Below are 13422 nucleotides of genomic sequence, written 5' to 3' on the forward strand. Positions count from 1 at the left end.
GTATCATTTCTTCTGAATGTTATACTGAAAAGCTTGTGTAATATGATCAACTAATAAACATGTATAATAGCACATATTTTGCTTGTTGTTTTTATCAGACCAATAGTATCAGTTGTTGTACCTAATTGGCATGTTGCAGTCACAACACTGAATTAATTACCAATTTTCAGATTAACTCACCTAAAGGTGCATTGGTAGCATAAGATAACCTTCTGGGTGAATCAGTTGTTAGAAAGCTTCATTTACAAGAGTAAACAGTTGTGGCAAGCTTTTGGTGTTGCAGCAAACAGCAAACTCCTCTATTTTCACATGAAGACTAGTTTAATAGCAAAGTGCTAGTCATTCTGTCAAACAGTTGTAACAACGTGTGGTAACAACGTGTGGTAACAACGTGTGGTAAAAAAGTGTGGCACCTGTGGTTTCTATTGTTTGCAACAGTTTCTGGCAATTTCTTTTACATTTCTCTGGCAAACATTTGTTGCAACATTCACGTTAACAAAAACCATACATCCAATGCTACTTATAGGCACGTGAACTTCAACATCTAAAGTTTAGATTCTAAATATATAAGTATAGTATACAGTCTAATAAAAACAACAGCCTTAATCTGTTTTTATTATTCATGTTTATTTACTGATCATACAGTGGTTATGTCCTCCAAAATTATAGGTACAACTCTGACAACACTGAAAAGCTGGAAACTTGTCATGTCCTCATCTGATCAGGTTCAGGTACAGTGGAGCCTTCAGGTGTGCTTAGACCCTTAAGTTGTGCTCACTGTATTTCTCCTAGATTTTATCAAGAGAAAGAATGATTCATTCAAATTAAATGACTCTACTCCAATCTGCAATAATTATATATCATATATAATGGCAAACAAAGGGAAAGGGAAAATTCACAACTGACAGTGAGAAGTATGATTATAATGTATTGAGAGAGTGAGCTGAAATTTGTTCTTTTTTTTTAATGCACTGCACATTGTACAATCCTAACTGTGTTTCACATAAAAGTATTCATGAGGTAAGACTAACAACACATTCTTATTTTCTCTCTGAGCACTTTCATCTGCCAACAGAATCAAGCTTAGCTCATTGATCCAAAATGTTTGGGTCATACTTTATAACACCTTACCTACGCACAGCTGATCAGGTTTGAATTTCTCCCCAACAGTGTGTAGGTCTCATTCTGCCCTCTGTGAAACAAGACAGCATTATTCAGTCATAGTGGCTGTTAAGTATTTTATTCATTAAATAAATAAACAAAGCTTATAAACCTTACATGGCCTCCTCCTTATATGAATAACAACCATATTAAACTAAAGTGCCAAAATCAAAATGTATTCAGAGTGCTTATTCTGTTGTTTATAGCTATGATTAAATGTACAAAGTTATCCTATTCCCTTTGCAAGTGTCCAAATGTTCCACTCATAAGTTTTTTATTTTTTAATCTTTATTTGTAAAACAGCCCACTCATAAGGGGTGAAGTGTCTCCGTTAAGATGACTAACGTTACAGTAAACAGACGTTAGCTATGCAGTTGTTAGCCTGCTAGCTAGCGCGCTAACAGCCGATATCCCACTACTGGGCTAATTGCTAACGTCAGTATAGCTAACGCTAACGGCAGATTAACGACAGTCATGTTACATAACATGCTAATACACAATATGTACCTTTTGAAACCTTTTGTACCTATGAAAACTCACCTGGAAGAAAACATGAATGATTTCAGTCCTATTTAGAACATGGAGTAGTGGTGCACTTGTGGCCCCTTGTGGCTGAAATGAGTATTACAACAACAAACACTAAGCAAAATCCAGAGAAAAAAAAAAATCACCTGCTACTTTCACACATGAAAAAAAAAAACTTAGAAAAATGATCCTGACAATAAAAAAAAAAAAAAAAATCCCCCTATTTTCACAGGTGGACTTGTTCTTTACTCATAAACACAAGAAAGAAAAGAATTTAGATCAGACTTAGAAATTGGATCTCCAGAATTTTTTTTTTCCTCGCCTGCCTTTCAGGGCTTCCGTACAAAACACAACAACATTTCACAAAACAACATTTCACAATGCAGTTGTTTAGTGTAGGGAACTGAAATAGTTATTTAAAATACAAATTGTCGAGTGCCAGATAGGAGAATAATAAACCCTGTTGTTTTTTAAGGAAAAAAAATGTATATATACACATGAGTAACTTAATCCAAGATAATCCAAGTTAGCCTATTACCCTAGCTACAAAGATATACCACATGGGGGGAAAAAACACCATTTACCCAAAGTATCTTCATTAACTAAATGTTATCGAAACCAAATCATTGTCAAGACAAACAGAGCACTCAAGTACAATAAGGAAGCTAACTCAAAGTCTGTCGTTCACACAAATTAAATCTGTTTCAGTCAAGTTTACTCAGTTGAATAGGTTAAACCAAACTATATATATACCCCATATCCATTGTTAAGGCTGCCCAAAGAGGCAGTTGAATAGGTTCAATTTGGTTTACTGATTTCCTCCCGTTCATTCTCACCTGTCTGCTCTCCTCCATGCTGCCTATTGTCAGTTTTTCCCTTCTCCCGGCTCACAGGTGTGTCTCATTTATCTCCTCTCCTTCCTTCTCTTTCCTTATAGGATGTAAAGGGCCATATTGCTTTATTTTCCTCATCCCCTTTCTGTCACAGTTGTTTCCATTTTCTGCTTTCTCCACATGGTGGCACTGCAAGCAAATGTATTCTAAGGGCTGACAGCACAGGAGTTTAACGCCTCTGTCCATTGAGTACCACAGGATTTTAATTAAATCTTCATGTGTTCCAACAGTTATAAGCTACTATTGTTTATTTTTAATATGTTTTAGTCACTTTAGTTGTGATTAGAAATAAACCCATATATGATAACGTTCAGACATAATGGACAGATACTATTACTGGTTTGATGAGTGTTAAAATGATGTGAATCATATGCTATGGCCTTCACAGTCACCAGATCTCAAACTGAACTCCTATGGGAGATTTTTGAGTACTGTGTTGGACAGCACTCTCCACTACCACCATTAAAAAAACCAATGGAAGAAGATCTTTTGGAAGAATGCTGTTCATTCCTCCAATTGTGTTCCACACACACACACACACTGAAACAGCTCTGGAGGCTAGTGGTGGAACAACATTTTACCAAGACGTTTATGATGGTTTTTCCTTTCTCTTGTCACCCATATTTGGTTTTAATAGTGGTAGCAATAGCAGGAGCAGTAGTAGTTGATGCAGTTAATACTAGTGGTACTGAAAGCAACTTAATATTTATGGCACTTCCCATATACAGACATACAGGGTAGTTGACAGTGCTGTGCTTAAGACATTGAGATTAAGACAAGAAAATGAGAGAATAACATAGCTGACAAAGGGAAAAAAATAAACAATAGAGAATATAAAGTAATAAAATGGTAAATAGTCCATAGTCTCCATACTATGGCTACTGTACCAAGGGTTCTGGTTTGGGTTTTAAGTTTTTAGGGGGAGAAAGTAAGTAATAAATCTGTAAGCAAGATAAATAAATATTTCAGCATAAATATGACTTAAAACGTGACCAGATATTTACACAAGTCCTAAAAATAGATAAAGTGAACCCAATTAAACAAACGAGACAAAAAAAACCCATTTTTTTCATCTTTTTCAGTTATTTATTGAAGAAAATTATCCAATGTTACATATTTGTGTGTGGCAAAAGCATGTGAACCTCTAAGATTACCATTTCATTTGAGGGGGAAATTAGAGTTGGGTGTTTCAATCAATGGGATGACAATCAAGTGTGAGTCTGGGAGGCCCTGCCTTATTTAAAGAAAAAGAAATCTGGGTCTTCACTGTCAAAGTCTACGCTTCACAACACAGGTTTGTGGAAGTGTGTCATGGCTCAATCAGATTGAGAGATTGAGATTTCTGAGGACCTTATAAGAAGAGTTGTTGATACTCTCCAGGCTGGAAAGGGTTACAAAACCATTTCTAAAGAGTTTGAGTTTGGAGCGTGTACAAATTGAAGATATCCAACACCATTGTTACCTTCCCCAGGAGTGGTTGAACAACAAAAATCACACCAAGAGCAGGCATGTAATAGTCCGGGAGGCCACAACGGACCCCAAGGTAATGTCTAGGAAACTAAAGGTGTCTCTTGCAGTGGCTACAGTCAATTTTCATGAGTCCACCATCAGGAGAACATTGAACATCAATGGTGTGCATGACAGAGTTGCAAGGAAAAAAGCCACTTCCCTCCAAAAAGAACATTGCTGCCGTCTACGGTTCGCTCAAGATCATGTGGATAAGCCAGAAGATGATTAGAAAAATACTCTGTGAATAGACAAGATCAAAATTGAACTTTTTGGCTTGAATGAGAAGCGTTATGTTTGGTGATGAACAAACACTGCATTCCAGCATAAGAACCTTAACCCATCTGTGAAACATGGTGGTAGTAGTATCATGGTTTGGGCTGCTTTGCTGCCTCTGGACCAGGACAGTTTGCAGTCATTGAAGGAGCTATGAGTTCTGAGTTGTACCAGCACATTCTACAAGAAAATGTCAAGGTATTTGTCTGTGAACTGAAGCTCAACAGAAAGTAGGTAATGCAGTAAGACAACAACACTAAACACACAAGTCGTTCTACCAAAGAATGGTTAGAACAAAAGAAAGATCATGTTTTGGAATGACCGAGTCAAAGTCCTGACCTTAATCCTATAAAAATGCTGTGGAAGGACCTGAAGCAGGCAGTACATGCAAAGAAGCCCACCAACATCCCTGAGTTGAGACTGTTCTGTAAGGAGGAATGGGCTAAAATTCCTCAAGCTGATGTGCAGAGCTGATAAACAGTTACTGGAAATGTTTGGTTGAAGTTATTGTTGCAAAAGGGGGTCACACCAGTTACTGAAAGCAAGGGTTCACATACTTTTGCCTCTCACAAATATGTAAGATTGGATAATTTTCCTCAATAAATAAATGAAAAAAATGGAAAAATGATTTTTTTGTCTCATTTGTTTTATTGGGTTCTCTTTATCTAGTTTTAGGACTTCTGTAAATATCTGATCACGTTTTAGGTCATATTTATGCAGAAATACAGAAAATTCTAAAGAATTCACAAACTTTCAAGCAGCACTGTATATCTGTTATATTATTTATCTGACATTATTTATTTTTATATTTATAAAGTTGATATCCTCCTGAGTCCCAGAAAAAATAATGTTATCATCAGATTAAATCTTCTCTCTCTCTCTTTTTTTCAAAATCATTGCTTATTTCTTTTTCATAGTATGTCCTTTGTAGTGGATGTCAGGGCATTTTTCATCTTTCGTCTCTGCCATTTTACATGGCAATGTTGGAACAACAACAAAAAATAGAATAAAAAAAAAAACAGTTGAAATTTGTTGGCTAAGCATTTAGCTTTCAGTAGATATACTCAATGCCACATTTTTAATTTATAGTCAATATGATCATAAACAGTATTCCAAAAAACAGGTTTATCCTTGAACACAGAGATACCAATTACATTTGACACAAGTACCCACTGCATCTCACATTTTACATCATGATTATAGCCTGACAGATACCAGATTTTTTTTGCTGATGCCAATATTAATATTGATATTTGAGATTTTTTAAAAGTTACGTAATGATGTATTGGCCAACACAATCTTTTGTACATAAAATCATAATGCAAAAAAACATTTAGCCATTTAGCCCACCATATTATGGAGACACTGTTTCTAATTAACCTCAAACATGTCTTTGGTATTTCTGTACTGACATTTCATAACCCAGACTCATGGCAGTTCATGAAATGGTCATATGATTTATTGTTTCATGTGCATGGACTCAATTTTTCCTTTTTTTCATGACAGTCAGCACAACTTGACGTGGCTCTGTTAGGCAGAAACGCAGGAGTTGCTCAGTGACATATAATAATAATAATGAGACGAGGACAAACAGTGCAATGACATTTAAATAAGCCAGAAGTCAGAGCTGGCAGCCACAAAAACAACAGAAATCCTCTTTGCATCTCGCCCTGCAGCTCTTCGAATCTCCAGCTGTCTGTTCCTGCAGTTATCAGCTGATAAAATCTTGTTTTAAAATGTTAAATTACAGTCTAACCGGAGCCATTACTGAACCTGTCCGACTACAGCTCTGCTCTGCAGTCGGACAGGTTCGGTTTTGGCGGAGCTCCGGTAAATGAATGGCATTACTTTTTTTGTTTTACTGTTTTTGTATGACAATTGTTATTACACCCCTTTGGTGTAACAAAAAAAAAGTTTCTTTTGAAAAAAGAAGGTAATTACTTCTAGAACTCAAGCTGTCCAAAGTAACCCCTCCCACTTTGCATATTGGCTTTATTTGTAGGCCTGCTTTTCAAGTTTCAAGTTTCAAGCAACACCTTTCACATTACACATAGTCATTTGAGTCATTGTTACTATAATAAATATTGATTAGTGCAGCTTTAAGATGCGCACAATGACATTCAGTCTTTATTTGACACCAAAAATTGTTATTTCAGTTTTTATCCTTGTTTACTTTAAAGTAGCTGTCATTAAACCTCTTCTTAAGAAGCCTACTCTCGATTCAGGCATCTTAGCCAACTATAGACCCATATCTAATCTTCCATTTCTCTCTAAGATCCTTGAGAATGCAGCTGCATGTGTACTGACAAAAACTAGAGGAAGAGGTCATATTTCTTCCATCTTAGCCTCGCTGCATTGGCTTCCAGTAAAATCCAGAATTGAATTTAAAATCCATCTTCTCACCTCTCAAACTGAACTCCTATGGGAGATTTTTGAGTACTGTGTTGGACAGCACTCTCCACTACCACCATTAAAAAAACCAATGGAGGAAGATCTTTTGGAAGAATGCTGTTCATTCCTCCAATTGTGTTCCACACACACACGCACACACACACTGAAACAGCTCTGGAGGCTAGTGGTGGAACAACATTTTACCAAGACGTTTATGATGGTTTTTCCTTTCTCTTGTCACCCATATTTGGTTTTAATAGTGGTAGCAATAGCAGGAGCAGTAGTAGTTGATGCAGTTAATACTAGTGGTACTGAAAGCAACTTAATATTTATGGCATATTGATTAGTGCAGCTTTAAGATGCGCACAATGACATTCAGTCTTTATTTGACACCAAAAATTGTTATTTCAGTTTTTATCCTTGTTTACTTTAAAGTAGCTGTCATTAAACCTCTTCTTAAGAAGCCTACTCTCGATTCAGGCATCTTAGCCAACTATAGACCCATATCTAATCTTCCATTTCTCTCTAAGATCCTTGAGAATGCAGCTGCATGTGTACTGACAAAAACTAGAGGAAGAGGTCAAATTTCTTCCATCTTGGCCTCGCTGCATTGGCTTCCAGTAAAATCCAGAATTGAATTTAAAATCCATCTTCTCACCTACAAAGCTCTTAATGGTCAGGCACCATCATATCTTCAAGAGCTCATAGTACCCTATTACCCCACTAGAACATGCGCTCCCAGAATGCAGGCTTACTGGTGGTTCCTAGAGTCTCCAGAAGTAGAATGGGAGGCAGAGCCTTCAGCTATCAGGCCCCTCTCCCATGGAACCATCTTCCAGATTTGGTCCAGGTGGCAGACACCCTCTCTATGTTAAAGAGCAGGCTTAACACTTTCCTTTTTAATAAAGCTTATAGCTAGGGCCGACCAAGCTCGCCTTGGACCAGCCCTTAGTTATGCTGCTACAGGCCTAGACTGCCGGGGGACTTCCACTGATGCACAGAGCTCCTCTCTCTTCTTCTCCATCTGTATGTATTAATTTACCGTTAATGCATGTTACTAACTTGGTTTCTTCCCTGGAGTTCTTTGTGCTTTCTCATGCGCAGGACACCCCATGAACCACGCTGACGTGGGGGTGTCCTTCTCTTGTCCTTCTCCTGCTGTTCCTGCTGTTGCTGCTGTTTGTTGTTGCTAGTCATGTATCTGTTGTTGTTGTTGCTGCTGCTGTTGTTGCTCTGCTTCTCTGTGTCCCCACCCCCTTCTCTCTCTGTCAACCCAACCAGTCAACAGATGGCCACTCACCTAGAGCTGGGTTCTGCTTGAGGTTTCTTCTCGTTACAGGGGAGTTTTTCCTTACTGCTGTCGCCAAGTGCTTGCTGACAGGGGAATTGTTGGGTCTCTTTCTCTGTAAATTAAAGAGTATGGTCTAGACCTGGGGTCCGTTTCACAAAGCAGGTTCAACAAACTCTGAGTCTAATCTTGAACTCTGAGTTGATCTACTCTGAGATAGGAAAGTCTGAGTTTCCAGTTCCAGAACAGCTGATTTGAGTCAGTAGTTTCACCTGGAGTTAAGCGCGTGCACCACAACTATAAAAAGCCAGCATAAATGGAGCCCCGATTCAACGAGTCACCATGGCAACGGGTAAGAGGAGGGCTGCGTTTTTCACCCCACTAGAACTAGAAATCTTAATTCGCTCATACGAGGAGTTTGAGCATGTTTTCAGAAAGAAGTGCAACACCGCTGCAGCTGCAAAAGAGAGGGAGACGGCGTGGGAGAACATTGCTGCTCGGGTCAATGTGTAAGTTTAAATGTAGTCCTTTGTAATCACAATAATATTACAGAGGAAAACTGCTTGAATGGTCGCCTATTAATTTATTTCATTTAGGTGCAATGCCGCAGGGGTGAAGTGCACTTGGCAGCAGTTTAGGATGAAATATAAAAACATTGTTCAAACAAGTAAAACCTTGACATAATCTCATGGGGGTACCTCATTTTGATCATGTTTTACATTGTAAAGTAAATATTAAGTGGCTGTTTGACTGTGCAGTTGTCTTATCCCCAACATAATGCTGGTTTCTCATACATAAATGTCTTCTCATCTACATCATGTTCTGTTAAATAATTAAGCCTATCTAAACTAACACAGACTTCTACTCAGCCAACAGAAAGAAGGCAGATGCCCGTAAAACGGGTGGTGGCCCAGCACCGCCACCTCTAACGGAGGCAGAGGAGCTGGCCCTAAGCCAGAATTTAGGAAGGCCAGTGGCTGGCTCCGACATTGTACAAAAAACCTCCGTTTGCAAAGAAACGCAGCGCACACAATATCTGCTGGGATGTGAGAGCATGACTACGATTGGTAATGTTGCAAATGTAAGGACGGATTAGGTTGTGTATGTAGATGATGGACTGTGACGTGAAACAATACCGCTCAAAAAGATAATTGTCTGGAAATGCTAGAACATCTATGCGCGGTCTGACGAATATTTAATTCTCTGCGCAGTAATGCTGCACCTTCATCCACGAGATCGTTATCAAAAGGACATGCCATGTTAGTAAAAAAATCACCACTTACTGTGCCTAATGGACTTCTAATATACTGACTCTGATTTTAATTTTTTTAAATGACAGACGGCAGAACTAGGCTACGCCAAAACTCGCCTGCTGACTGAATGAATGAGGAAATCAAATGGAGTGTTTGGCTCTGAAAGAGGGCGGAGACTGAGAGAAACTCGAGGTTCATTGAGAAAAACCTGGTGCTGACCAGGTTAGGTTCATAGAGTCTGTTACTACGGTAACTGACCAAGAGCTTAAGTTACCTCCCTTTTTGAAACGGAAAACTCAGAGTTTCCCTCATTTCAGGGTTAACAGACTCTGAGTTTTCACTAAACCTGCTTTGTGAAACGGACCCCAGCTCTATGTGAAAAGTGCCCTGAGATGACTTTTGTGATTTGGCGCCATATAAATAAAATTGAATTGAATTGAATAGTAGTAGTGGAATTTTCCAGAGATTGTCTACTTTAACTCAGAAATTTTGTCAAAAGTTTTCTGATTGGAAATAGGCAAATTCTAATACAACCAACTGAATATTCATGCAAAATTCTTACAGCTTCTGCCCAAAAATGTTAGCAGACCTAAATACTGCTGTTATAACCCTCCTCCGTGACTGTGGAAAATGGTTTTCTGTTGCAATAACCCCGACAACAGGAACAAACATTATGCATACACAACAGCTCAGTGGTTTACTTCAGGGGAGTCAGGAAACCACAGGTTTCACATAGTTTCTTTCTATCTGGTTTCATATATCTCTTCAAAACTCCAAACTTCTCCCCCTCCCTCCTGATCAACCCAGCTCCAACCGCTGTTGCATAACTTTGGTATTTCCCTTTTTTTTTTTTTTTTTTTTTTTTTTTTAAATGAATCATCACATCACATTATCTCAAAATTCATGTGGTAACTGGTCTCCCATATGACAGAATTAATTTCTAATTCTCTGGAATAGTTTGAATTTTCATTTCCTCATTGGAAAGAGGTCAGCAGGTTAATGGCTTCTGTTTGCTTTAGATGACTTCCTCTATGGCAGTATGCTGCATATGGACACAAACTTTTTGTACTTTTGGTCTTAGACTGCTTTTCCTGGTGTGAGCCTGACCCATTAATTCCAATCAATCTTAGTGCTCCCACATACAATGATATTTTGTGCTTTTAGCTTTGTATGAAGAGTTTGTGGTTGACTCTTTCCTGCTTCAACACGACAACAACCTTGATCATAAAACTAGCTGGTTTGGTGTGGAAGAACTTGATAGGCCTGCACAAAGCCTTGACCTCAGCCCCATCCATCACCAGTCACCTTTTCATTAACATCAGTGTTGGATCTCACTGATGCTCTTGTGCCTGGAGGGGAGCAAAACCCTGCTGCCAGGTTCCAACATCTGCTTGAAAGCCTGAAACCAGAAAAGTGGAGGCTGTTAAAAGCAGATTAATACCCATGGTTTTAGAATGACATGTACAACTACAGGGTGTAATATTTTGGTGTCCACATACTTTTGCCATGTATAGATAGGTACATAGATGCTGTATTTGTATAGGCTACCTGTTAATGCTTGGATTAAATAAAGAAAAATGCACCCAAAACTACCTCCTTCAATCCAGTAGGAATGCTTCTGCCACATTTTTTTCTTCTATCTATTCAATTTTCAGTTCCCTTCAATTCAATTCAATTTAATTTATGTAGTGCAAAATCACAACAAAAGTCATCTCAGGGCACTTTTCACATAAAGCAGGTCCAGACCATACTCTTTAATTTACAGAGACCCAACAATTACTCCATGAGCAGCAATTGGCAACAGTACCAGGGAAAACCTCCCCTTTAATGGGAAGAAACCTCAAGCAGAACCCGGCTCTAAGTGGGTGGCCATCTGTCTTGGCCAGTTTGGTTGAGAGACAACCATCCCCACACCACCCCTGTGGCAAAGGCCTACAGCCTGGATCCCTAGACCTCTAACATCAACTACAGGCTAGTAGTTGATGTTAGAGGTCTAGGGAAGGCTCTGCCTCCCATACTACTTTTGGAGACTGTAGGAACCACAAGTAAGTCTGCATTTTGGAAGTGCACTGTTTTAGTAGGATAATAGGGTACTATGAGCTCTTTGAGATATGATGGTGCCTGACCATTAAGAGCTTTGTAGGTGAGAAGATGGATTTTAAATTAAATTCAATGCAGTGAAGCAAAAATGGAAGAAATATGATCTCTTTTTCTAGTTTTTGTCATTACACATGCAGCTTCATTCTGGACCAGCTGGAGAGTCTTTAGAGAATTGTTTGGACAGCCTGATAATAAGGAATTGCAATAATCCAACCTAGAAGTAACAAATGCAAGGGCTATTTTTTTCTGCGTCTTTTTGAGAAAGGATGTGCTTGATTTTTGCAATATTACGTAGATGAAAAAAGGCAGTCCTTGAAATTTGTTTTATGTGGGAGTTGAAGGACATATCCTGATCAAAGATAACTCCCATATTCCTTACGGTGGTGCTGGAGGCCAGGATAATGCCATCTAGAGTAGCTGTATCATTAGATAATGTGTTTGTAAGGTATTTAGGGCCAAGCACAATAACTCCAGTTTTTTCTGAGTTTAGTAGCAGAAAATTACAGGTCATCCAGGTCTTTATGTCCTTAAGGCATGTTCGGAGTTTCTTTAACTGATTAGTTTCATCTGGCTTCATTGATAAATATAATTGAGTATCATCTGCATAGCAATGAAAATTTATGGAGTGTTTGCGAATAATATTAATTAGAGGAAGCATATGTAAGGTGAATTGTATTGGTCCTAACAAAGAACCTTGTGGAAGGTTGGTGGTTTGGATGAAGAAATCATTGAAGTTAATTCAGAAAGGTCAATTGGAGAAAAACAGTCTAGATATGTATCAGGTTTTACAGCTGTTTCTAAAGTTCCTGTGTTTGTGGTGCCTGTTGAGGACAGGAGGTGATGAATTTTTTCTCTAATAGTTAGAATTTTATCTTTAAAGAAGCTCATGAAGTCATTACTACTGAGAGCCATAGGAATACATGGATCAATAGAGTTATGACTCTTTGTCAGCCTGGCCAAAGTGCTGAAAAGGAACCTAGGGCTGTTTTTATTCTCCTCTATTAATGATGAGCGATAGGAGGCTCTGGCATGACTGAGGGCCTTCCTATATGTTTTAAGACTATCTTGCCAGACTAAGCAAGATTCTTTTAGTTTGGTTGAGCGCCAAATCCTTTCAAATTTGTGATGTTTGTGGGAGCTATACCACAGGGCTGAGGTCTTATGTTTTATTATTTTCCTTTTTAAAAGGTCGACGGAGTCTATCAATCAATTTGGGAGGGACTAAAATTAGTCCTCTGTAGTATTGAGACATGGCAATGAATTCAATACTGATGGAATTGCATCCTTAAATTTAGCTACAGCACTATCAGATAGACATCTAGTGAAGACATTTTTGTCTAATGGTGTGTAATCCAGTAATAGGAATTCAAAAGTTATTAAGTAATAGTCTGATAAAATATGATTTTGTGGAAAAACTATTTAATGTTCAATTTTGATGCCAGAACAAGATCAAGGGTGTGGTTAAGACAGTGAGTAGGTTTGTTTACACTCTAAGAGTAGCCAGTTGAGTCTAATAATGAGATAAATGCAGTGCCAAGACTATCATTATCAACGTCCACATGAATATTTAAATCACCAACTATAATTACTTTATCTGTATTAAGGACTAAGTGTGATAAAAAGTACAGGCACTGTTTTTTGGTGAAGGGACTCTCACTCTCCAGTTGTTATCTCGTAACTTGATCAACTGACTTGGGTTTTTCCCCATGCTGTCCTCCAACAACCTCCCTTATCTTCACTGAATCATCAACCTGAAACCTACATTTCACCTTCATGTGACTGACATTGCTGCATGAATGATGCACTGCTCCATTCCACTAAAACAGAGGGAAAGTTAGATGAAGCTGTTATGGTAACCTGGAATAAATTCTGTGTGTGTGACAATAGGCCACCAGGATTAATAACCAATAAGTGTGACATAATTGTCCATATTTTTACATGGTAAAATGTACAGATTTATTTCCTGTGTATGAGGAGGATGAGCAAAATTGGAGGCTTGTTGATAGAATGTGGGTAAAAAACAGAAAGG

The 13422-nt window shown here is 38.3% G+C and overlaps 1 long non-coding RNA gene across 1 annotated transcript; it reads right to left on the reverse strand.

Moving 5' to 3' along the window:
• Positions 1-606: 606 nt before the first annotated feature.
• On the reverse strand, positions 607-1835 carry LOC122970164. Its single transcript, XR_006399168.1, has 3 exons — positions 1702-1835; positions 1132-1192; positions 607-788 (listed from the first exon to the last, which is right to left on the reverse strand). It is a non-coding gene; the product is annotated as an uncharacterized LOC122970164 (long non-coding RNA).
• Positions 1836-13422: the final 11587 nt, after the last annotated feature.

Source organism: Thunnus albacares, chromosome 19, assembly GCF_914725855.1.
Source record: "Thunnus albacares chromosome 19, fThuAlb1.1, whole genome shotgun sequence".
Taxonomy (NCBI): domain Eukaryota; kingdom Metazoa; phylum Chordata; class Actinopteri; order Scombriformes; family Scombridae; genus Thunnus; species Thunnus albacares.